Source organism: Myotis brandtii, unplaced genomic scaffold (genome assembly GCF_000412655.1).
Source record: "Myotis brandtii unplaced genomic scaffold, ASM41265v1 scaffold842, whole genome shotgun sequence".
Classification (NCBI taxonomy): Eukaryota; Metazoa; Chordata; class Mammalia; order Chiroptera; family Vespertilionidae; genus Myotis; species Myotis brandtii.
The window spans coordinates 843,132-868,564 of NW_005371421.1; the positions used below are offsets into that span (position 1 = coordinate 843,132).

At 44.8% G+C, this 25,433-nt stretch overlaps 1 protein-coding gene across 1 annotated transcript in view; it reads right to left on the minus strand.

The window, feature by feature from the left end:
* The window catches only part of EDAR (ectodysplasin A receptor), an 88,089-nt gene extending 69,854 nt beyond the window's left edge, over positions 1-18,235 (minus strand). Inside the window, exon 1 of the mRNA XM_014532094.1 lies at positions 18,021-18,235. The gene's annotated coding sequence lies outside the window, so the exon portion shown is untranslated. The remainder of the gene's footprint in view (positions 1-18,020) is intronic.
* Between the last annotated feature and the right edge of the window lie 7,198 nt (positions 18,236-25,433).

A 25,433-nucleotide genomic window follows, 5' to 3' on the forward strand; every position in this document is an offset into this window, starting at 1 on the left:
GCTCTGTGTGAGGTTCCACTTGAGGAAGTCCAGGAGTTGGCCCCGGAGGGAGGACTGGCCTCCTTGGAACGGAGGGCACTGGCTGCAGGAGCCATGTCCTTGGCGAAGTGGTGAAACAGGACAGCTCCACAAACATGGTGCTCAAAGCCAAAGAGGGTAGAAGAGCATGGGGCAGAGAGCAGGCCCCTCACCAGGGTTTGTCCTGGACACCAGCCAATCTTGTACTTTTAAGATCTAGTCCCTGGGATAATCAGCTGTGGGTTTATATTTCACAGAGAGAACCAGAAAACAAAATTAAGACTATCAAAGGCTAGAATTTTCTTTTACTTGTTCTCCCTGAGGCTGCAGTGGACGCATTTGGGAAACAGTTTGAGGGTCTGCAGGCTGAGAACAGGAGCAGAGGAAAGGGGCGGCCTGCTGCTCTCAGGTCTTTAAAGTTAGTGTTTACGTGTTTCTTGCTTGTCTTTTCATCCCCTTTTTTTTTTTTTTTAAATCAAAGAGGCTTATAAGAGTCTTGTGTGCAACAAGCAACTTCCTGACTTTTTCTGCCAAAACAGGGCAGCTATAAAACTTGAAAAGAACTGGGTGCTGTCCATGCATGGAAAGTGTGTATTTGTAGAAAAATTTAAGGTGAGTTTGATCCTTTAATTGCTTCAGTTTTACTTCATAAACTAATTTCTTTTCCCCTTTCCCTCAAAGCTTCCGATGACACAATCTACTGGGTAAAACTAGACTGTGTATTTCTTTTGTTTGAGGGTTTCATATGTGGATTTTTTTAAAAAAGGAAAGTGAGAGCCCACCACGATAAAATCCTCTTCATATAACAATGTTGCTGAGAGCAGCAAGTCATAGAGACAAAAGATGGAGAACACGCGAGATTGGAAGTCTCAGGCCTGTGAAAGCCAGCTTTGTGGAAACAGAGAGCCTGCAGCTCAGCGCCCGTCACAGAGGAGCGCCCCTGTGCACTCACGAGTGGAGAGACACCTAGAAAACGATGTTCCTTCAGAAGCAGACAGTTATAGTGCAATTTGGTGAGAGTTACCAAATGGGGGGTGGATTCCCTTTATTTCTCAGATTTTTGATTAAGTACAGGAATCTTATGTTGAGTGGTTTAAAGAAAAAATATTCATTAAGTGCTTAATAAATGCACAGCACCATTTCAGTGCTGCAAGAAATACAAAAGAAGTGAAAGATGAGTAAGCCACAGTCCCTGGGGCTTTAGTATCTAGTTGGAAAGACAGAAACAGGTAAAAATGGCAACAACAATGCCAGGCAGCGTGTGACTAAGAGTAAAGGAACAGCGGAGACCAAAGTCGTGCAGGGACTCAACGGTGGTGAAAGGACAGCAGCCAGAGAAGCCTTCAGGGAGAACTAGGGTTTGACCTGGGTCACAAGACTGACTAGACTTTAAACAAAGAAGAAGAAAAGTAGGAGAATCGTTAATGGAGGGACAGGGCGAAGGCTGGAGTCACAGCTGAGCCGAGCTGCCGGCTATGCGGCTATGTGCAGAGTCTGACTCAGAGGGCTTGTGCTGCTCTGTGCAAGGGGACAGGAAGGATGGGCGGGGTGTGGCCAGATTGTAGGGTACCTTAGATGGCCAGCCTTTGGAGAGCTCATCCTAACTCAGTGATGGCGAACCTTTTGAGCTCGGCGTGTCAGCATTTTGAAAAACCCTAACTTAACTCTGACACCGTGTCACATATAGAAATTTTTTGATATTTGCAACCATAGTAAAACAAAGACTTATATTTTTTATATTTATTTTATATATTTAAATGCCATTTAACAAAGAAAAATCAACCAAAAAAATGAGTTCGTGTGTCACCTCTGACACGCGTGTCATAGGTTCGCCATCACTGTCCTAGCTCCATCCCGGATCTCAGGCCCCACCCCATACCCACTGAGTCAGGATGGGCATTGGCACAGGACTCTAGGTGTTGCACCCTAGAACCTGAGAAGCACTTGTGTAGGATGTGAGAAGCCAGGACAGGACGAAGGTGATATTTCAGGAACATTAATCTGTCAATGGTGTATAAAGTTAGAGTAAAGAGAGCCTGGAAGCCAGGAGTTCAACTCGGAGTCTGTTTCAGTGGCTGAGCTATAAAGTGAGGAGGGTCCTGACATCACTTTGCGTATCCTGAGCAAAGGGCAGGGCAGTGTGTGGAGACACCTGGACAGGCTCCCAGGAGCCAGGTGGGCTGGGAGTGTGGGAAGCTCACCCAGAGCAATGAGACCAGGAGACAGGATTGGTTCTAAGGCAAGCATGTCAAACTCAAAGGCTAACACGGGCCAAATAAACAAGGTTTAAGTGTATGTGGGCTGCAAAAAAACACACAAAAGCTTCAATTTTCATAGAAAATTCCTCCGATTAGCAGCCAGGACAGTGAGCCTTCTGCGGGGGTGCGAGCCTCTCCCGATCAGGACTGACTGACTGACTGGGCACGAGCCCGTGGCAGGTGCAGCAGCAGGGCCGGGATGAGCAGCGGGGCTGGGATGAGCGGGAGCAGCAGGCAGGAGCGGCAGGCGGTGTTGGACTGCCGGTTTTGACTCAATCCCCTCAGCAACACTGATGGGACCCCACTCGTGCATGAATTTGTGCACCAGGCCTCTAGTATATTGTAAGACTTGAACAAATACAAACCATAGATTTGCTAATACTTTTCTTTTCCCGTGATAATAACTACTGTTCAGTAAAATGATTTAGTGAAAGACTTCTGAAGATCATGGAAGGCCCTGAACTTCCTGCTCTATCCTACCGTGTTGATGATGGAATAGAGGGGAATAACACTTTCTATTGTGGTGGGGAAACCACAGTGCAGGTGGGATTTAGCAGGTAATGCGGATACCCTTCACCACCTCAGCTCAGCTCCTGGAACTTCTGGTCTGGGCCACATGTCGGGCACTTAGGTCTTGGGTTGCTCTTTCTCCTCCCACCAGATTCTTTGCTCTTTGAGGATAGGAATTATCTGCGTATCTCTGCACCTTTCCCCCAGCAACTAAAACTTGCTAGTCCCAGTGTAGTCCCTGGAACACACTGCATCACATGGGAGTTCCTTAGAAGTGTGAGATCTGGGGCCCCACTCATCCCACAGCATCAAATCTGCAGTTTAACCAGATCTTCAGGTGATTTATGTGCTCATCAAAGTTCAAGATTATAATTGGGGGAGTTTTTAAATACTATAAAATTCCTGGGATCTGCCCCAGATCAATTAAAACTGGGTTTCTTGGGTGGGTTTCAGGCACCAGTATTTTTAAGAAGCTCTCTAGGCTTGCCAGTGTAAAACCAGGAATCCAGAAGAGAGCTAGAGTACATGTTTAGTACATAAATGCAGAGCATGGATGAGTGATAGCGCGTAAGGGCTGACGGGAGGCTCCTGGACGTCTGGTCAATCCTCATTTTACAGAAGGAGAAACTGGGGACTAGAGATTTGAAGTGATTTGCCCAAGGTTGCATGGAAGTTAAATCAAGTGTGGTGGTTTGAAATATGAAACAAATTATTTGGCAATGTGACACAAATTTAAAATGTTATACAAATTCTTTGACTTGACCTTTAAAAGGTTGAGCCTAGTTCCCTCCCTGTGAATATGGGCTGGTTTTCTTAACAAATAGAAAAGAGCAGAAGTGACTGTGGGCAGCAACAGAGACTGATCAGAAAGGACCCTGGAGCTTCCTGCTCTCTCACATCACTCAGCTGCCCAGTTGGGGACCCCACTGCAATCTCTGGAGGGGCTCCCCTGGCGAGGAACTGCCTCCGATTAGCAGCCAGGAGAGTGAGCTTCTTCCAGCCCCAGTCAAGCCTACAGAAGGTGCAGACTCGATGAATATAACTTCCTGAGACTGAGCCAGAACCACCCAGTTGAGCCACTCCCTGATCCTAACCAGCAAACACTGTCTGAGACAGTACAGGTCTGTTTTAAGCGGCTACGTTTTGGGGTCCTTTGAGTCCTATGCTATTTCAGCCACACCCCAGTGAGACATCTGTGTTCTGCTCCATAGAACTTAAATAGACACACTGACCCCAGTTCTTGAGAAGCTGAGGATTTAAAGCAGACAATGACGATGAAATTAAACACAGAGGGAGGAAGCAGGGCACTGGGGTGGGGTGGTCCCCCAGCCCAAGCACATGCAGTCATGCTGTGGTCCTCATTCCTTTCTCGCAGCCCCTCAGGCGCCCACCCAGCCCTTCTGGCTGGACTCCAAGCCCACATTCCAGCCACTGCCCTTTCCAACCTTGCCAGGCTATGGGAGTGCTGGGGCAGGGCCGGGTCAGGCTGAGGCAGCCTCGCAGAAGAGAGACTGTAACCTTGATTAACAACAGGATGTCTGGTAGGAATGCCAAGCTTTGGCAAGCCCAGTGCCCAGTGTCTGAACGAGATTGATGGGGTCCCGCCCCCCCTTGTTGCTGTGGTGGTGATTAAACTGGAGTGAGAACTTATCTGGCTAATTTGAAAGACAAACAACACCCATTTGATTTGTTAATGGCCAGTGGCCAAGAAAGCAGATGCTGAGACCCAGAAAGGAGGTGAGCAAAAGTGGCCTCAGGCTGGCTCCCACAGGGGATGCTCTGCCTGTGCCTCTTCCTCTGCCTGCTCCACCCTGGCTAGCTAGATTCTCCCCTTTGCCTGCTTGAATTTTCTTCTTGCAGCGGTTCTTAACCTGTGGGTCACGGACAATGAAAATACATCCTGTATATCAGATATTTACATTACGGTTCATAACAGTAGCAAAATGACAGTTATGAAGTAGCCACGAAAATAATTTTATGGTTGGGGGTCACCACAACATGAGGAACTGTATTAAAGGGTCGCGGCATTAGGAAGGTTGAGAACCACTGTTAGAGCTTTCTGGGCTGGGCATGCCCAGAACACAATAAACCTGTGTTGCAAGTCCAAAGTATTTCCTATGAGAGTGCTTTGCTGGGTGTTTATAAGGCTGCTTTTCTACCTTTTGTGAAAACAGGCCAGTAGAGGCTGGATAGTTCCTCAAGGGCTGGCAGGGGTGGGAGGGTGGTGCTGACAGAACAGCAGCCATCAGCCCTGTCCCTGCAGCAGCTCAATCTTGAGGGGAAACACACAGGCCTGCACTTGGCACAGCCACTTTCTAGTGCCCAAGGGCGTCTTGGGCCCCTGGGAGTGAGCCGATGCCCCTGCCTCCCTACTCCATGGGTTCAGCCCCCACACAGGAGCTCATACACTGTGGTTACGGCCAATCCTCACAGTTAGTCAGCATGAAGGTCAATCCTACCCACTGACATGCCAACAGCAATCAAGGCTCAACTACAACAGAAGGGCACACATAACCCACACAAGGGACAGTCCTGGAGCACACAGTTCAGATGATTAGGGAAACTGTGCCACTGGGCCCCACAGGACACCTACTACATAAAGCCATCCTGCCAAGACTGAGAGATGTAACAGGTCTACCTATTACCTAGAAACAAACACAGAGATGCAGCCAAAATGATGAGACAAAAGAAAACATGTCCCAAATGAAAGAACAGGAGAAATCTCCAGAAAAAACAACTAAACAAAATGGAGGTAACCAGCTAGAGTTCAAAACACTGGTTATAGGAATGCTCAAGGAAGTTAGTAAGAACTTCAACAAAGAGATAGTAAGCAGCCTTGGGTGGGTGGCTCAGTTAGTTGGGGCATTGTCCCATACACCAGAAGATTGCAGGTTTAATTCCCAGTTAGGGCACATACCTAGATTTTGGGTTTGATCTCCAGTTGGGGCACATACATGAGGCAACCAATCAGTGTTTCTCACATTGATGTTTCTCTCTTTCTTTCTAAAAAATCAATGAAAACATATTCTTGGGTGAGGATTAAAAAAAAAAGATATAACCCTACCCAGTTTGGCTCAGTGGATAGAGTGTTGGCCCATGGAATGAAGGGTCCCAGGTTCAATTCCAGTAAAGGGCACACACCTTGGTTGCAGGCTCAATCTCCGGCCCTGGTTGGCATGTGGGAGGCAACCAATTGATGTGTCTCTCTCACATCGATGTTTCTCTCTCTGTGTCTCTCCCCTTCCTTTTTACTCTCTCAGAAATCAATGGAAAAATATCCTTGGGTGAGGATTAACAAACAAACAAAAAGATATTTAGTAAGCATAAAAAGGACAGAGAAACTATAAAAAAGAACCAGTTGGAAATGAAGAATACAATAACTGAAATGGAAAATACACTAGAAAGAATCAACAGCAAATTAAATGAAACAGAGGATCAACTCAGTGATTTGGAAGACAAGGTAGCAAAAAATATCATTCAGAATAGCAGGAAAAAAATAATTTTAAAATATGAGGATAGTTTTAGGGACCTTTGAGATAGCACCAAACATAACATTCAGATCATAGGGGTACCAGAAGGAAAAGAGAGAGCAAGGGTTTGAAAACATATTTGAAAAAATAATAACTGAAAACTTTCCTAACTTCGTGAAGGAAATAGAAATACAAGACAAGGAAGCACAGAGAGTCACAAACAAGATAAACCTAAAGAGGCCTACACAAAGTCACTTCATAATTAAAATGCCACAGGTTAAAGAAAAAGAGACAATCCTAAAAGCAGCAAGAGAAAAGCAAGGGAGCTCTAATAAGACTTTCAGCTGATTTCTCAACAGAAACTTTTCAGGACAAAAGGGATGGGCATGAAATATTCAAAGTGATGAAAAACAAGGACCTGCAACCAAGATTATTACTCTACCCAGCAAGGCTGTCATTTAGAATTAAAGGAGAAATAAAGAGATTCTCAGACACACACGCACACACACACACACACACACACAACCCCAAAATTTCATCACCACCAAACCAGCACTATAAGAAATGTTAAAAAAGAACATAAATATGAAATAGCAATACCTATCAATAATCACTTTAAATATAAATGAATTAAATATAAATAGATTAAGTGTTCCAATAAAAAAACATAGTATAACTGAATGGATAAGAAAACAGACCCACCTCAGGATGAAAGATACACACAGACTAAAAGTAACGGGATGGAAAAAAGATTTCATGCAAATGGAAAGGGGAAAAAAGCTGGGGTAGTAAACTTATATCTGATAAAAGATACTTTAAAACAAAGCTATAACAGAGACAAAAAAGAACATTACTAGTGATAAAAGGATCAATCTGACAAGAGGAAAAAAAATCCTAGTAAACATTTATGCACCCAACAGAGCATCTAAATATATAAAGTAAATAGTGATGGATACAAAGGGAGAGATAGACAGTAATACAGTCATATGAGGAGGATTTAACACATCATTGACATCAATGGATAGATCTTTGGACAGGAAATCAACACGAAATCAGTGGCCTTATATGACACATTAGATCAGGTGGATTTAATTGATATTTTTAGAGCATTTAAACCAGCAGAATATACATTATTTTTAAGTACACATGGAATATTTTCTAGGATAGACCACATACTAGGTCACAAAACAAATGTCAACAAATTTAAAATGATTGAAATCATATCAAGCATCTTCTCTGACCAGTGGTATGAAACTAGAAATCAATTATAATAAAAATACTGAAAAACACACAAACATATGGAGGCTAAATAACATGTTACTAAACAATGAATGAGCTAACAATGATATCAAGGAAGAAATCAAAATATATCTTGAGGTAAGTAAAAATGAAAACATAATGTTCCAAATTCTATAGAACACAATGAAAGCAGTCCTAAGAGGGAAATGCATAGTAATACAGTCTTAACACCAAATCTCAAATCAACAAGCTAACCTTACACTTAAAGAATTTCTCAAAAAACAACCAACAAAGCCCAAAGTGAGTAGAAGTAAGGAAATAATAAAGATCAGAGAAGAAATAAACAAAATAGAGTCTAAAAAACAATACAGTACAAAAGATCAATTAAACCTTTGCAAACATAAACAAGATTAATAAACCTTTAACTAGATTCATCAAGAAACAAAGAGAAAGGACCAAAATAAATAAAATCAGAAATGAAAGAGAAGTAACAACTGATACCACAGAAATACTAAGGATTACAAGAAAATATTATGAACAATTATAGGCCAACAATTGGACAATCTGGAAGAAATAGATAAATTCCTAGAAACATACAAACTTCCAAGACTGAATGAAGAAGAAATAGAAAATCTGAACAGACCAATTACCTCTAACAAAATCAAATCTGTAATAAAAACAAACAAACCTCCCAACAAACAAAAGTCCTGGACTGGATGCTTCACAGGTAAATTTTACCACATAGTCAAAGAAGAATTAACACTTATCCTTCCCAAACTATTCAAAAAATACTCAAGAGGTGGCAAGTCTCCCAAGATTATTTTTTGAGGCCAGAATTACTCTGATTCCAAAACCAGACAAAGACATTAAAAAAAAAAATTATAGACCAATATCACTGATGAACATAGATGAAAAAAACCCTCAACAAAATATTAGCAAACCGAATTAAGCAATATATCAAATAGACCATAAAACATGGTCAAGTGGGATTTGTTCCTGGGATGCAAGGTTGGTTCAATACCTGCAAATTAAGTAATGTTATCACACAGAGTTTTGGAAGGAAAGCCTCCCCTGCTTCCCCTCCCGGGGTTAGATTAATTGTGAAGGATATAGATGGCAAAACGGAAGACCCAGAGGATGACTCCTGCAGAACTTAGGCAACAATAGTCAAGAGGTAAAAACAATTTAGGTGTGTTTAGAAAGAAGCTGTGGTTCCCTCTGCTCTGCTCTCCTCTGGATTACTGGTCCATTGAATAAAGTTTCTTCATTTTGATTTTCTGACACGAACTGTTTCCTAATGAGCTCCTGACCATGCCTGGGATCTGACTTGTAGCAAGTGGGGAGGCAGGGACCCTGTGGGCATGTGGGGGCTTGAGGCAGGTGGGGCAGGGACTGCAGCCCTATCCCCGTGACAGAGCCAAGATAACTCACCTTCAAAGCTTGTTGTGAATATGTGGATAATGTGGACACTTGCACTTAATAACACCAGCTGCTGTGCAACTCCCTGGGTTGGGCATGTGGGTTGGGGGAGGAACTGCTTGGTAACTTCTGTGTTCTTAACCTGAAACCCAACTATGTCAATGTCTCCTAGTTGTTCTTTAACCTCAGCTCATTTCCTCATCTTTCCTATTTGCTTCGCTGGTTCCAGGCAGATCCGCAATGGAAAAATCCCAGGAAGGCTCCTGAGAGTCACATTCTGAGAGCTCTGCTGGGGTGATGGGGGGAAGGAGGGAAGTGAAACTTCCCTGTGAGGCTCTCAGGCACAGGAGGAAACCCCCTCTCCAGTTCCACAGGCATGCCTGCCTCTGGGCTCCACAGCAATCCATGTTTTTAAAAAAAGATTTGTTGGTTACCCCGCCAAGTGTAGGCTCACATACATACGATGGTATTTATGTTATAGTATGTGCGTAACAAATCATCTAGTGATCGATGTTATACACAGAAGTTTGGGGTGGGAGCTGGTGTTTTATGTAAATGGGGCCAGGAAGTGATTTTGTGATATGGCCACTTGTTAGCAGAGACCTGAAGGGAATGAACATAGAGATCCTGGGCGAGCATTTTGGGCAGAAGGAACAGCAAGACGCAGCACCTGGCGGTTCACGTGAGGAGCAGCATGAAGGCTAATGTGGCCAGAGTGTGGTAGGGTGTCACTATGGGGGTGGCAACTAGACACTGTGCTCCAGGGGGCTCACAGACACTGCCCTGTCCTCCTCGGTGTAGCCACCCCTTAACTACAAGGTCCTGGTGGTATTCTGGATCCTGGACAAATAGGCAGGTTGTCTGAGGGAAAGAAGGACACATCAGATGGACTTGACCTCCACAAAAGCAAATGCATTTTTCCCCCCAAATGCATGATTGATAAGCGGAGGCCTAGCTGACATTAACTTCAGTCCACGAGGGCATGCGGAGCACTGGCAGGACTTACAGTGCGCCCTGTCCTCTTCATCTTGCTTAAATCTACCCAATAATCCCACAAGGTGAGAACTATTACTTTTTCTCAGGAAACCGAAAGACTACTCAACAGCGACTGTCCAAAGTGCCATCACTAGCATGTGGAGAGCCAGGATTGGACCCACATCCATCAGATGCTGGAGGCTGAGCTCCTCTCACCCTTTCACACTGGCCCGGCCTCAGGATCCTTTCCCAGGAATTTGCTGCCTCCTGTGCCCATGCCCACTCTTATCCTCCCCCACTGGACACTTTGTGCCCAACATCTGAGGAGAAGAAAGGTCCCTGAGGTTGAAGTGGCCCTGGTTGGTCTTGGGTCTCTGACGCTGCCACTGTGAGAGCAGCTGCTGGAGCTGCTCCTGGCCTTGAGGGAACAGAAAGAGAAGGCTCTGTTTTCTGCCCTACTGCCAGCAAACAGCACCTGCACAGGCTCTGGGGCCCAGGCGGCAAGGGTGTCTGCTGAGGAATTAGGGGAGCTAAGAGATGTCTGAGTTTGAGACATCTGTCTAGGTAGAAATTGTGCTCCACCCTGAAATAGTTATGACATAAATTCAATATAATTGTAATAGCCCATCTCATCCCAGATCTGATCTGAAGGAGCTCATGGAAAGACAGCAGGTTGATGTTCAGGATCCTGGGTTGAAATCCTGCCACTTACCAGGAGAAAGTTCCTGGGCAAATCACCTCACCTCTCTGAGCCTTACCTACACATTTGTGAAACTGTGATGATAATCTCTATGCTATAGGATTGTTAGGCAGATTAAACAAAATGAAAACATTTAGAGGTAATAAGTGTCTAATAAAGATTGGTTTATATAAATATTTATTGAGTACCTGCTGCGTGACAGGCATGTGCTAAGTGCTAGAGACTAGACCTGTTCCCCGCCCTCAGAGAGCACAGGTGGAGGACATACACTGAAGAGACTGATTACGTGCGGTGCAGTATTACATGCGGTGCAGTGTGACGTGGCAAGTGCTGTTATTTTTGTCTTGTATGTATATGTCTTTTTGTTCATATGTGAATCTGTGGCTATTTGTTCTATTCCTTTCGATACTATGGGCATGAGAACAGGAACCTTGAGCAAGATTTGGGCACATGATTCTACAGAAAATGCAGTGGCCTCTCCAGCATAACAGAAAAAACATCCAGAGGGGCCTTCCAGAAGCATTCTCCAGGCCACACTCAGGGAGCCTGTGCTCTCCTGACTCGCACCAGGTGGGCAGGCAGAAGGATGCTCAGCAGACTGACCAGGGCCGGCATCCTGAGGCCCCTGACTGATGCTGCAGGAGGCGAACGGCCGGTTCCGGAGAGAGAAAGGCACACCACATTTATCAGAGTCTCAATTCTGTTTATTCTGTACACACAAGGAGCTCAACATCCTACTGTTCTTGGTTTTGCAATCTCCACAAAATAAATATTTGCCTTCAAAAGCAACAACTGTGATAATCATCACAGTAATATCCTCAAGCACCGTTTCCCTCACACAAGCCAATCTCAGAAGTCAAGTCAGAGAGCTGTGTGTGGTCTGTTTGGATAATGATTTTCATGTGGAAACCTCATGCTGGAAATCAACTGGCAGCAAATTTGCAGAAAGTCTGGTCTCTTGCTTTTCGACTTGACTCAAAACCAGGTGTCCCAGAGCACTGGAGCATCCATCCCAGCCTTGGTTTCCTCTGCCCATAAAATGAGGAGCAAAATTGCTTAAATGACTTCAGGGAACCAAGATATTTGCTCAGATCACAGTGGTCCTAGGAACAGGCTGGTCTCTGTCCGAGGCCATCAGGAGAGATCAGTGTGTTCCCATATCTTAGGGATGGACCTCTCTCTCCCAACTCCTCAGAGAATGAGCTAAAATTTGAAAAAGGTTTTGCTGAATTTCAATGATACTGATGGGAAATTTTATGGCCCATAAAGGAATACAAAAACACACACTCTGCAGGTCTAACATGCCATTTACATGTGCTCCCCTGTACCCAGTGGCTGCTGTGCCTCTCTCAGCTGCACCTCTTAGAGATGCTGGTTGGAGCATTTAAAGAGCCACATTCCCAAAGTGTCCATTCTGATTGAATTTCTTTATTATGAACAACAAGTTTTAGGAACAGCCATTTCCAGACATTATTAAGGACTAAATCTTAAAGAAAATGAACCTTGAAGAATCGTCAGAGGTGCCTTTAAGAAAGTGCATTGCATTCCAATATTTTTAAGGTTTAAGTTTTTTTTTCTAGGCCAGAGTTAATGTTTGTTATGCAAAAACACAGAGCCTCAATCAAAATATTAAACCATAAAACTATTTACCAAGTAAACAAAATCAACCAAACCAATAGACATTTGCATCCCATCTGACCATGGGGTGGGCCTTCTTGCAGTGTCAGGAGCCCGCAGGATGCCACGCTCCTCCCTCATGCCCAGTCTGTACACTCGCACCGCCCTGGGCTTCTCAGACCCAGAGTCTCTTCCTCTCGGCTGACTTCCCACCTGACTGATCGCCATGATCTTATAACTTGGAAGGAAACTGAACTTGCCAGCATGCTCATGGGGGTCACATGCTGGACGAGGCAGAGCAGCTCCAGCATGCCAAACTGGGTGTGAAACTGATCTCTAAATTAGTTCCCCAATGGCACACCGGAAAGAGGAGGTGCTTCTCTGTCTGTCCAATTCCATCTTTCTCCAGACACCAGGCAGTGCTTCCCCTTCTCTCCCAGTGAGAAATGGGGACCGAGTGGAGCTGCCTGGGGGCTCTGGGCTGACTGCGGAATATCAGGTAGGACTGCAAAGAGGAAGAGACTATGTTTGACTCTACAAAAATGTTAAGCATTTTATTTCTAGTTTGAGACTTAAAAATGTAAGCATGTATTTCAAGTTGGAATCTTTAAAATTTTTCTCAGAAAAAAATTGCCATTTGTTAACTGCAAAGAGAACAGATATTGGACTGAGAGGGATTTCTGCTGCCTGCCCCACTCTACACAGCAGGCAAACCAGCCCTCTCAGGAAGAAGCTGCCTGGGATCTGATTTATGGTGGATGCCAGCAGGGTGGGTTTCAAAATATAGCAGTTGGTGTGCTACGGCACTAATGGTCGCAGAACAACGCAGGCATGAACAATCGCGCTGAACTTCTGCCATGAGTTAATGTATAGATTTATCTGTCTCCTTTACCTTTAATGGAAGCCCTTACCCTTACTAGGCCTCTAGCCCGCCATGCTCTGGCTCCTGGTTCTCCTCTGTCATCTTCTCCTGTTCTTGCCACCTTTCCCTGTGCTGTAGCCACACTGCCTTCCTAGCGCTGGGACGTCCCAGGTTCATCTCTACCCGTGGCCCCTGTTCGGCTCATTCTGTCACTTCATTTAGGTTTTGTTAGGATATCATGTTCTTAAGATATCTTCTCACTCCTACCCCAAGCACTTTGCCTTCCCTACTTATTTGTACATTAACGGCATAGAATTTTCCTGAAGTCCTATTCAGATCTCCACACCAGAATGTGAGCTCGGGGATGCCGGTGCTTTCTCTTACCACCCCGGCACCACTGTGTCCCTGCACACAGGACAGGGCCTGCCATGGAGTAGAGGCTCAGGAAAGATCTACTGAGTGATGAATGTATATTGAAATCAACGTGAATCCTACCTTCTTCTCTCCCCCAGCATTAAGTTTATGGAATATGGAATTGGAATTGGAAATATGACAACATGGACATTTTGAGAGAAAGGATTTGGTAATGATGGTCTGACAGCTGCCAAAGCCGTGACCTTTTCTTGTTTATCCACACTCTAGATTTGTGTCTTTCTTCATGTCCTAAGAAAGTGCTTTATATTAGGATTAAAGCGTTGTTGGTGGAATTATCTCTCTATTATTTTCAGATTTCAGTATTTAGGCTCACCTTTTAGTTGCTTCTATCCAGCTATTTAATGGTGTCATATAATATATCAGTCTTAAGGGATCTAGAAACCCCATAGCTAAGCTTAGCTGTATGTACCCTGGGCCTCACTGTTACTAGTAACAACAACATGGCCATGGCTGCTCCTGCTCTGCTTACCAATTCCATTGAGACTCATAGGCCAAGGCACCTTCCTGCTGACGAGCTGGCTGGGTGGCACGCTGCAGCTATGGATGCAGGGACATCTCCCTGTGCAAGGCTCATTACCACCCACCCATTTTCCACAGGGATCTGGTTTGTCAGAAGTGGGAAACAAAGGCCTACTGGTTAGTTAAGTGTGTTACTATGTGCACAGGCCTCTGGCACTTCTGGACCTGGGCAGAGGGTGAGCACCTCAGCTTCGCCAGCTGTGTCTGTTCCACATACCCAGCCTTTAAGGAATAACACATGTCTCTGCACCTAGAGAAGGTAGCTTTGCCAATTGGAATATGCTCGTTGACATAGGGCACTGTGGTGTCCAGGCAGTCCCTTCTCCCACTGTGTGATTAAAACAACTGGTGACCTTTTAAAAAACAATCCCATTCATTCATTAGACATATTTTCATTGAATGCCCACTATGTGCCCGAGAGGACACTGAGACTGAGGATACCTTGGATTGTAAGGAGTCCCTTATAGAGTATCTAATGAATGGGCCACCTTCCTGCCAAGACCCAGGGTAAAGTTTTTCCCTTAACTTTGACTGGACAAAGCTAACAGCCCTTGGGAAATGCTTTGTGACTGCCTTGGGACAGACAATGATGAAAAATTAATACAGTCTGGTGTCATTTGTTTGTACTAACAGAGGCCAAGGAGTTGTTGGGATGCCTGAACCCCAAAAGCTATTTGAAAAATTTTCTTAGTTACTAGACTATATTAGATTGAAATACCTGAAATTACCTAGATTCAACTACGTTTACACTATATACAAAAAGCAATTTCATATTCTCCACTCTAATATTTCTTCTATTGCTATACCTTTAGTGGAATGGCTCACAAGAACGAGATGGAGGTCATTTCCTCTTTAGCCCTTGCCTCTGATGAGGCCAGAAGCCAGGAAATAGAGTGGTGTCTGGGTTGACACAACCCTGGGAATATGAGATCTGTATACCCTATTCCAGCGGTTCTCAACCTGTGGGTCGCGACCCCTTTGGCGGTCTAACGACTCTTTCACAGGGGTCGCCTAAGACCATCCTGCATATCAGATATTTACATTACGATTCATAACAGTAGCAACATTACAGTTATGAAGTAGCAATGAAAATAATTTTATGGTTGGGTCACAACATGAGGAACTGTATTTAAAGGGCCAGAAGGTTGAGAACCACTGCCCTATTCTAACTGGTGGTTGTCATAGCACCTTCTCTGGTTGCTCTTACAGAAGCAAACGTGTCAGCCTGAGGCAGGAGACAAGGTTCTAGTCCTAGTCCTTCTAATTACAAGTCACACAGCATGAAGCCTAGGCATTCCAGACATGGAGTACATGTAAGCTATTATTGGTATCACCATCATGATTAGCTACATGGCTTTGCGCAAGTTACTTAGCCTTTCTAAGCCTCAGTCTCCTTATTTGGAAAATAAGGAAGACATGCATGAAAATGCTTTGCCAAAAGCTATAGAAATACAGTGGAACCTCATTTCTCAAACATCTCCCATCTCGAACAATTCTCTTCTCAACCTGACAACCCTTTCATGCTGATACCTATATGGTCAGTCACACATCTCTCAGGTGACAGAGGAGAGAGTCAGTTTGCAAACATGAGTCAATTTGCCACTGTTAAAAATCTCAGGATATTGTGCTGTGAATATTTTCGTGGTTTTTTTTTTTCTTTTTGCTTTTGTTGCTGCTTATATTATTGTTAAATTTTCACTTCTTATTGTACATTTCCTTTCCTTTTTGTTAAGTTTTCACTTATACTTCATGTCCTTTTTGTTTTTAAAGTGTTTATTTGTAGATTAAACAGTACAATAGACATGTACTGTATGTAAGAAAGGTTAAAACGGAATCATTTGGGGTCTGGAACAGGTTAATTCAATTTACTTTATTTTTGATGGGAAAAATATGATTCGGGTTTTTGAACAGCCTTCCGGAAGGAATTAAGTTAGAGAAATGAGGTTCCACTGTGTAGGGGAGACTACATGACTAAATGACTGGACATTGGTTTATCTTCCCCTGCTTCACAATATGTGAATTCAAGGGCAGGACCTAGGCTGCCAGTGATGGGGGCACTTTAGAGGCCTTTGTCTCCTAATTGATGTAATGTGCTAAGTGAGCTTAATGTAAGTTAATTAATGGTACTACTTAGGGTGGAATTACCTAGGCAGAGCCTAAAACAGCATCAAAGGAATGAGCAAGCAGGTGTCTCTGGGGTAACTGAGGAAACATGGCCAGGAGGGAAACTGCTAAGAGGCATGCAGACCAGACCATGAACAAGCCCAGGAGGGAGGCTGCCTGAGGGCAAAGCGTTCAGTCAAAGGGCTGGCTTCCACACTGTTTACAGCTATGGTTTGAATTTCAGTTTTTCTTGAGTCTTTGAAGCTGAGATTCTGGGCATTTCCTTGGGAATGGAGTCTATTTTTTGGAAACCACAACTTGAACCGAGGAAGGAGGCTAGGTGATCTAGCTTCCATCTGTGTTCCTTTGGGACTTATGGAACTTTGGTGCTCCCTGGTTAAAAGAGTTAATTTGGTTTTGTGTCCTGTGAAATGGGGGAAATAACAGGTCTCTCTTGCTGCCTGTCCAGGGACACAAAGACCCTTTAGAAAGGAAGGTGAGCCCCTGACACTTCAGAGCTTCGAAATATGTGTTGTCAACAAAATGAAAACCCTGTTTATTTTTAGAAACCCAGTAGTGCGCAGAGAGTGAAAGTCAAACATTCCAGGGAAATTTTATTTTTTTCTCCCAAAGACACGTGTTGTTGCGATTACCCTACAAATGTGCTGTCACAAGTTAATACAGCATAGCCTGGCTCACTTGAGGGTGGAGAGAGCACAGAGCAGAGATCCCAGCTGATCGTCACTGGGGCCCCCAATCTTCTCCTCCAGGGACAAAGGGCACATGTGGGTCATTATAAGGACAAATGCAAATTTCCTAGCTTTGATGAGTAACTGCCTTTTTGGTGAATTTTGTCAAAATGTAACTTTAGAGGTTATAAGTGTCTATGGCTTAGAAATCTCAGAGCATCCAGTCAGGCAAGAAATATTCTGTATCTTACTTATTTTCCTTGATTCCTTTTCTCCTTTAGTCCATAATGGTTTTTCACCACCCCAATATTTGGAATTAGCTGCAGTTTCACTCTTGGCTAGAGGTGTCTCAAAAGTGCAATCCAGAGCCACAACTGCAGTGGCTGCAGAGCAGAGGAGGGGCTGGTCTTTGTTTGCTTCCCTCCTCTCTCTGTTCTTCATTCTTGTCATCTCAAATCCATGTGTCCCGCCAAATTCCCCTGACTGACAGGGCTTCTGCCCCACCCCTTATTGCTTTAATTGCCCCTTTTGAATCCTCACCTGCTGTCCTCTCCGCTCCTGTCCTTGCCCTGACACCTCCAGCCTTTGCAGTGTGGGAGCAATTGCTGCAGGATGCTGGGAAATCGGAGGTGCTCTTGTTCAGGAGCCCAAACTCCTCCATGATCTGTCAGAGCATCGAGAGGAGCCTCTTGGCTGGAACTGAAACCTTCCTTCATCAGAAATACAATCCCCCCATCCCCCCATCCCCACAGAGGCCAAAACCACAGCTGAAATGTCTCTTAGGGAACTTCCAGAGCTTGGCAGTGGGGAGGGGACCGTAGGCACAGGGTGCAGCCAAAGTCCCAGCTGCTGCTTGCCTTCCCGTGACCAGGCTCAGGTCAAACCTGAGAAACACACTTTCATGTTCTCTGGAGACACCTGTTGTCCTAGTGGCCAAATCTTAAAGCCTGGTAAGCACATACAGAGATTAGCTCACTAACCAAATAGCAAAATAGGGTTTCTGATGTTTTCCTGAAAACAAAGGAACAATCGTAGGTCTTAGAACTAGCAGCGCAGACATATAGTAATTGGGAAAGCTTGTTCAAACGCAACCCAAATATGACACGCATTTCAAAAATGCACTCAGGCTGTTTTGCAGCCCACGACACCTCAGTCTCATTCAGAGCTTACGAGTTTAGAAAACCAAAGGGAATGACCAAGGCTTACCTGGACGCCGTTGTAGGGTCAGTTTCTAATCCAAGCAGAAGATGGTCCGTGAAGAAAGCCAGGCACAGCCTTATTTGGGGCCACCAGGGTGCACAGGTGGTCCCAGAAGCAGGTGCTGGTGGCCCACAGCGCTGCCGAGGATGAGACACCTCTCGCTGTCAGCCTCACCTTCCGTCTGTTCCAAAGGGCTTCCTGGGACTCTTGCCTGCTCCCGTCCTGTGGGCGACTTCGGAAAAGGCAGAGGGGCTTTCCCTCACTGCAGACTCACCTGCGCCATCTGGAGGCCTCTCCCAGCACTGAAGATGCTGGTGCCTCGCTCTGAAGGTTAATCCCCTCTGCAGTCTCCCTGGACACACACACACCTGGCTTTTGGCTTCCTGTCCTGAGACAGCAGTTGGAATCTGTAAAATCATTGATTTGTTTTTGTGGGGGTCAGTCTTGCTTCTGTCAGAACAGCCAGAGCCTTTGGGCACTGGAATGCTAAAAAGCTATGTTAGCATTAAAATACCATTGATGAAAATGGGTTCCTCAAGGGAGATGGTCTTGATACATCTACTCAGTTTTGAAACCTGCTGGCACATTCCTGCCCTCCCCCCATCCACTGCAGGCTTTGAGTCCCGGGGCAGCTCTTTCTCTTCTCTTCCAACACTGCACGCGCCACCATATGCTCCATGTAACTCCAGATAAATAGAGATATCTCATATAACTAGATAATCAGGAAGATGTTTGAAACACAAACATTTTGAAAGAATATTGCCTTTCAGTATCAGTTGTTTCTTCCTCAAAAGTTAAATGAATAAAAAACAAAACTCTCTCCCAACCCCACCTCCCCCCGGGGGAACAGAACGGCTCCTCTAGGCAGGATTGACTATGTTCTCCTTTTCCAACTCATCCTGTCTGCTCTGATACATACGATTTAATTCACACAAGAACAGGTAAGTGGCTTAAGAGAGAAACAAACAGACAACTGTGTGAGGCTCAGGTGAGGACCCTGAAAGACTCTTCCTGCCTCTAGCAAGGTTGGGCAGAACCATATTTACTCCACTTGGCCAGTGTGGACGATCAATCCAGACAGTGTAAGTTCCCAAATGAGAAACTTAACTTGAATTTTAGGCTTGGTCATTTATATTGCCCATGCTCAGCCCAATCTGAGGGTTGGTCATAAATTAAGATTGCCAACACTATTAAATTAGGAATGTAGGAAGACAAACAGAAAGTAAGTATTCTGGGCTAATCTTTTTTTGTTGTTGCATATAATTTTGACATTTTGGTGTGTTCAAAATAAATGAGTTTGAGGATGGAGATTATTTTAAGTGTAGCTTTTTTCTATTGGAAATTAAAAGGTAACTTTAAATTTACCAAAGAGAGATGACCCTGATATTGCCAAAAAATGGGAAAAGAGACAGGAGAAAAAATTAGAATGGGCACAGAATATGAATGCTGTAGTAGTGTGGTAGGCAGTTAGACAGACACGAGCAGAGCAAGGATGCTGGGCCAGGTACAGAAGGTCACCAGGACAGAAAGCTCTGGGTGCCTAGCAAGGACCTCGCCCCAGGGTAATCTTTCCTCCCCTAGCATATCACTGGTCATGGGCTTTAGACCCCTGACCTCTCATATCACTGGTCAAGCTGTTCAGACCCTCCCCTGACCTTTCCTCCCCTGGAATGTTGCTAATCATGCAGGTTAGACCCCCTTAGATGGGGGAACACAGAAAGGGGCTGGAGAATAGCCCTTAAGCATTAATCCCCCAGGACAGTGAGGTTCTGACCCACATCAAAGCCATCTAGGCCTCAGTTGTGTTTCAGCTCCAGGCCCAGATAACAGCAAAACCAGACTAGTGATGCCATGGTTGACCCAGGACCAGCTGCATTGAATAATAACCACCCCTTTCCCGACACCGCCCCCCCCCCCCAGCTCCGACCAATCAGTGGAGACCAGGAACCTGAAGGACACACCTGGAAAGCTGATGAATATTCTATTGAGATCTTCCTCTGGGACCTTCCCTAAAATCCTTTAAAAGCCCTTAGGACAAAGGACCCAAAGCTCTCCCTCCCCAGAGCACGCCCTGCCTTTCCCCTTCCCCTCTTCTTTCCCCGCTAGGGCTAGGTGCATTACCATTACCTTCCTCTCTCCTAAGCTCCAAGTAACTTTCTTTTGCCTCTGTAGCTTATAGTTTGAGTCTTTTTTCAAAAAATTTTTTTCTTTTCTCTCTCTCTTTTTTTTCTTTCTTTATTGATTAAGGTATTACACATGTGTCCTTACACACACACCCCCCCCCCACCACCACCACTCGCCACATCCAGAGATAGTTTGAGTCTTGACTCTGAATTCTTTCTTAGCCAGAACTCAAGTACCAAGTTTGCTGAATCACCTGGTGCCATTCTCACTGCCACCAATAGGAGAAACCAAAGATGTTTTTTCCCTCTCTCTATGAAAACTCTAGAATATTATGCCATTAAAAAGTGTTGCAGATGGTTATGCTTGAAATGTTCACAGTCATCATATCCAAATAAAAATGAGTATACAAATTAGTTCAGATGATTAAGAGAAAGAATGAAACAAGAGAGATTATTGCTTATCTTCATCATTTAAGGCTCCAGAGCTTTGAAGATACATGATTTTGCTTTGTTCATTTCTTAAGAGACTGGGACTAAGATAGCAAAAGTTTACCAATAGTATTTTAAAATAAAAATGTGAATCAAGATTGCAGACCACGGTTGGGTGGATGGGGTCTCTTGCGATGGTGCAGATGGAGTGTAATGTAGCACACATGCTTTGTGCACTGAGCCCTGACTTCCAGCCTCCCCTTCATGCAGTGTGCACAGATGCTGAGCTCAGCAGAGGGACCCAGCTGAGGGCCCCGGCACGATAGGTAAGGCAGGCCCCAGGTCTCAGCTTTACTAAGCCACAACTTTGCAAATAGTTGTGGATATTTAATAGGACTCCTATACCAATAGAAAACATACATGGATTAGTAGGAATGACCTCTTAGTAAATTCGATAATTTCTAGTGAGCAAAACCCAGCCATATTCTGGTTGTCGTTATTTAAAACCTGTGTCTCAATTATTAATCTCATGTTGAGTGAGCAGGAAGAAAACCCTTGATACTCACTTCTTCCATCAAAATACCATTCTTCTATATTAATGTGTTTATGCATCATTTATTCATTCAGCAAATCCATGTGGAGCACCTCTAGGAGCCGGCACTCTCTGAGGTGCTGGGACACCACAATGGGAAAGACAGTCAAAATCACTGGCCACAAGGAGCTTATACAGTTGGCTCTTGAACAACACTGGGGTTAAGGGGTGCCCCTCAAAATTCCATGTGTAACTTTTTACTCCCCAAAACTTAACTACAGTTGTCCTTGGCATCCATGGATTCAACTAACTGCAGATTGAAAACAGTATTTTTGATCCATGGTTGGGAATCTGCAGCAGGAAATCTGTGGTTGTGGATGTGAAAATACTGTTTTGAAATGAGGTTGGTTGAATTGGAGGATGTGAAACCCATGGCTATGAAAGGACAACTGTATTTACCAGTATTGACAAAAATCCACCCAAGTGGACCTGCACAGTTCAAACCCATGTTCTTCAAGGGTCAATTGTACTCTGTTATCTAATAACTATGTCATACACTTTCTGGAGGTGCTAAAAGCAGACAAGGGGTAGGGCACAGCTCAGCTGTGCGGGTGGGACTATTATCATCTACTGGTGACAATTTCCTGCTATCTAATTACTGTCTGAAAAAGTGTCATCAGAGCAAATGCACCAAATTATGGCGCTCCTTTCTGGAAGCTGACCCTGACATTTAACTGTCTTTACCTAACAACTCACCATAGCAAAGTTCAAACAAAGTTTGTACAAATACTTTTTCGATCTGCAGTTAATTGAATCCATGGATGTCAAGGACAACTGTAGTTAAGTTTTAGGGGAGTTAAAAGTTATACATGGTTACCTACAAAGAGAGTTTTCTCTGAGTTTCCTCCAAGAAATTATGCTGCTCAAATCATAGTATAGTTATGAGTATTTGATGTGATTTTTTTATGCCCATACTGGGTGCTCAGTAAAACTAAGTTATTCAGAATAAAATGACCATTAGCTCTCTCTGTGGCATGAAATTTGCAGCTTCAAATCTGTCCCATGACTAGCATAGAACTGGAATTGTTTCCTAAGAGAACCCTGCCCCTGCCTTCTTGGGGTGAGGCCCTCTTAGCACAGCTTCCCTGTTCTAAGATGTGTGGACCTCAGCTCTGCTGGCAGGCACCTCATCGGTTCTGCCCTCCTGCGAGCATGGCTAGCTAGTTGTTAAAGTATTACCTAGACCCCTGCTGCTCCCCCTTATCACAGCTCTGTAGGCAGAAAAGACAGGAAAATAAATATTTGTGATTTAAAGTCTCATGCTGTTGTCCTAAAAGTGAGGATCCCTGCCCAGGACCTTGGTTTGCAAACAGATACCCAAAATAGCAGAATGAAGTTAGGTGGTACAAAGGAGACAAGCTAGCAGATGGAGAATGAGGGTGCATGAGGGTAGTGCTTTGGCTAATAAAGGGGTCAGGATTGGCTGTTCTGAGAAGAAAGGAGGGATTCTTGCAGAATAGGAGGGAAAGGTGCAAAAGCCCAGGGGAAAGAGCCAGTTGTGCTGGCAGCCCTTTAACCCAGAGAAATCCAATGGCCTGAGTGGGCTGAGCCAGGCTCGGGAAGGGCAGTGGAGACCACAGGATCAGGGGAAGGGATTTGGATGTTCTTCGAAGTATGTCATGATTTAAAGATCAAGGAAACTTATTTTAGGAGAGGAACAACCTCTGTCCCTAGCAGAGTGAGAAGGAGAGAGACTGAGTCACAGGGGAGCATGTGCACAGGACCCTTGGTCTTGTCAGCTAGACCCAGGGAGATAAAAGGCTAAGTGAGCCATTAGCAGGCCTGGGGAGTACGCCTCCAGAGCAGAAAACAAGATGGGACAACTCCAGGTCAAAGGCAGAGCAGAATAACCAACGTGGGCTACAGGTCACTGATTTAATCCCATTTGAGAGTGAGATTCTGCATTTAGTTATTTAACTAAACATTGCCACACCCAATACCCTGCTGCTAATTAAAGCAGGACAAACCTGGCTCTCCTTTACTATCTATTTACTCAGGATTCCCACAGTGGACAGTTTATTAAAAAGGCTGCCTGCCTGGATTTGGCACCCTCAGCTGTCAGTAATGACTCTGGTTACAGAAAGTATCATCATGAACCCTTGGCTGTGGATGGAGAAACAGAGCTGGGAGAAAGCCTCAGGTCAGGATCAGAGTGGAGGGCAGGGCAGCTCCCCAGTGCCCTCAGCTCTCTCCGCTTTCCTTTCTGTGCTGGCTCAACCCATCGCCATTATGTTAGCAGTAAAAGTATAATTGAAATTGATCCTCGTCCAAAATGACGTTGGGAGCTCCCACAGTGCAAAGGTTCAAAATACAAAATCTTTTTTATAACCTGTAATATTGTCATTTAACCCAACAGTACAGATCAGTATGGATTATAAAACCTACTTGCATTGTACCAGAAAAATTAAGAGAGGGAGGAAAAACAGTTTGGGAATATGGAATATTGATGTCTTCATTTAAAAATCAACAATTTCATTTTTAATGGTCAAGTTCATATATTTAGCATAATTGATGGCTTTGGGGCAATGGGGTCAGGGGTTCATGGGATTATTACTCTATTATCAGTGGATATCCACAGCAGGGGAATATGAGGCTATATAGTCTAATCACTTGTGAATGGAATTTTATCACACTTTTTTGCAGGTTATTTGTAAGGCAGAGGATTCATCAATGTACAAGGGCTAATGTGTCCACGGGGGACATTTAATTCTACAGAGCATATAGCATGTCCTTACCCTGCACCTAGTAGCATGGGTGTGAACTCAAAAGCTATGGTGGGTAAAAGAAAACCAGATTAGGGACAAAAAAAGTATTTTGATGGGATTCAACCTGGCTGACACAGCTGCTACCTGTCAGCTGCTACCCAGTCTCTCATCTCAATCATAGATTCCCATCTCTATTCAGGGAAATGCATCTGGCTAAACAGCTACATTTCTCAGCTTCCCTTGCAGCTAGCATACTCGCAGGCTGTAGAACTGGCCAATGAGCCATCACAGAAGTGTGTGGGACTTCCAAAAAGGCTGCTTAACAGGTTAACTCATCTGGGAGAAGAACTGCTCTGTCCTCTTCCCCTTACTCCTTGCTGCTGGCTAGTGCTAATGTGATAACTAGTGTGAAAATGGTGGAGCAAGAGGACAACTGAGTTTTGGCCCCTGAGTGGAGCTGTCACGTCAGCCCTGAATTATCTCCCTCATTAATGGGAAAGTAAACCTCAGGCCTCTGTTAATAGAAGCTTAATTAATTTGCACAGTCTCTCATGAAAAATCTGAATATGCAATTTATTTATTTTTAGACAATAGAGATTTAAGAAAGCTTAGCTTTGAAAAAACCAGAAATAACTTTCCAAGAGATTAAAAATGGCGGCAGAGTAGGAGGATGCTGCATGGTCATGCTCCCAGGAACAAGCTGGAATTACAACTGAAATACAAGAAGGCTTCCTGAAGAATCAACGGAAAACTCACAGGAGAGAACCCTGATACCAAAGGACGGAAGGTGGAGCCGGCATAGAGACTGGTAGGAGGGGCAGAGACGTGACCCACAGAGGGGAATTGAAGTCCCAGAGAGATATCCCAGCTGGTGGGGGGGGGGGGGGGGGGCCCCTGAGAATTCTGGGCTCTAATCCCGGAGCTGGGCTCCCCAGCAGAGAGCACCAAACTGAGGAAGGTATCCACATAACATCAAGCTGTGAAAAGCAGTGGGGTGCTGTCTGCCAGGGAGTGGCAGCTGAAAGTTCAGGCACCCTCTTAAAGGGCCAAGGCACAAACATTCCCTGTGGAGCCACCCACCTTGTGCTCTGGCAGAGGGAGGGTGAAGTGGACTGGAGCTGTGAGAGCAGAAGCCAGCACTGGGGACTCGGGGGACAGAGCTCAGAAGGCAGACACCCCAAGTATCCTCGGCTCAGTCATTCCCTCACACAGCCACATAGACATCTGCCTTGCTGGGGGGGATAGACATCTGCCTTGCCTGGGGGGAAGACAGTTGACACACCCTATTGGAAAAAACCTTGCCCTGAGGCTGCTTAAGAGTTTAAAAGTAACAATTCGAAGGAGTAGTAGCTGCTTGTGTAGACCGCCTCCATCCAAGGAACAGCAGCCTGGTGATCACCAAACCCTCTGTCTGAGGAACAGCAGCTGTGTGTGAAGCCTCCCCCCACCAGCCAGAGGAGCCACCACAACTGTGAACAGCACCCCCCAGAGGAGCTGCTATCAACTGAGGAGCAGCTGCTACCACAACCACCCAAGGAGCAACCACAGCCCAAGGAGCCACTGCCACCCA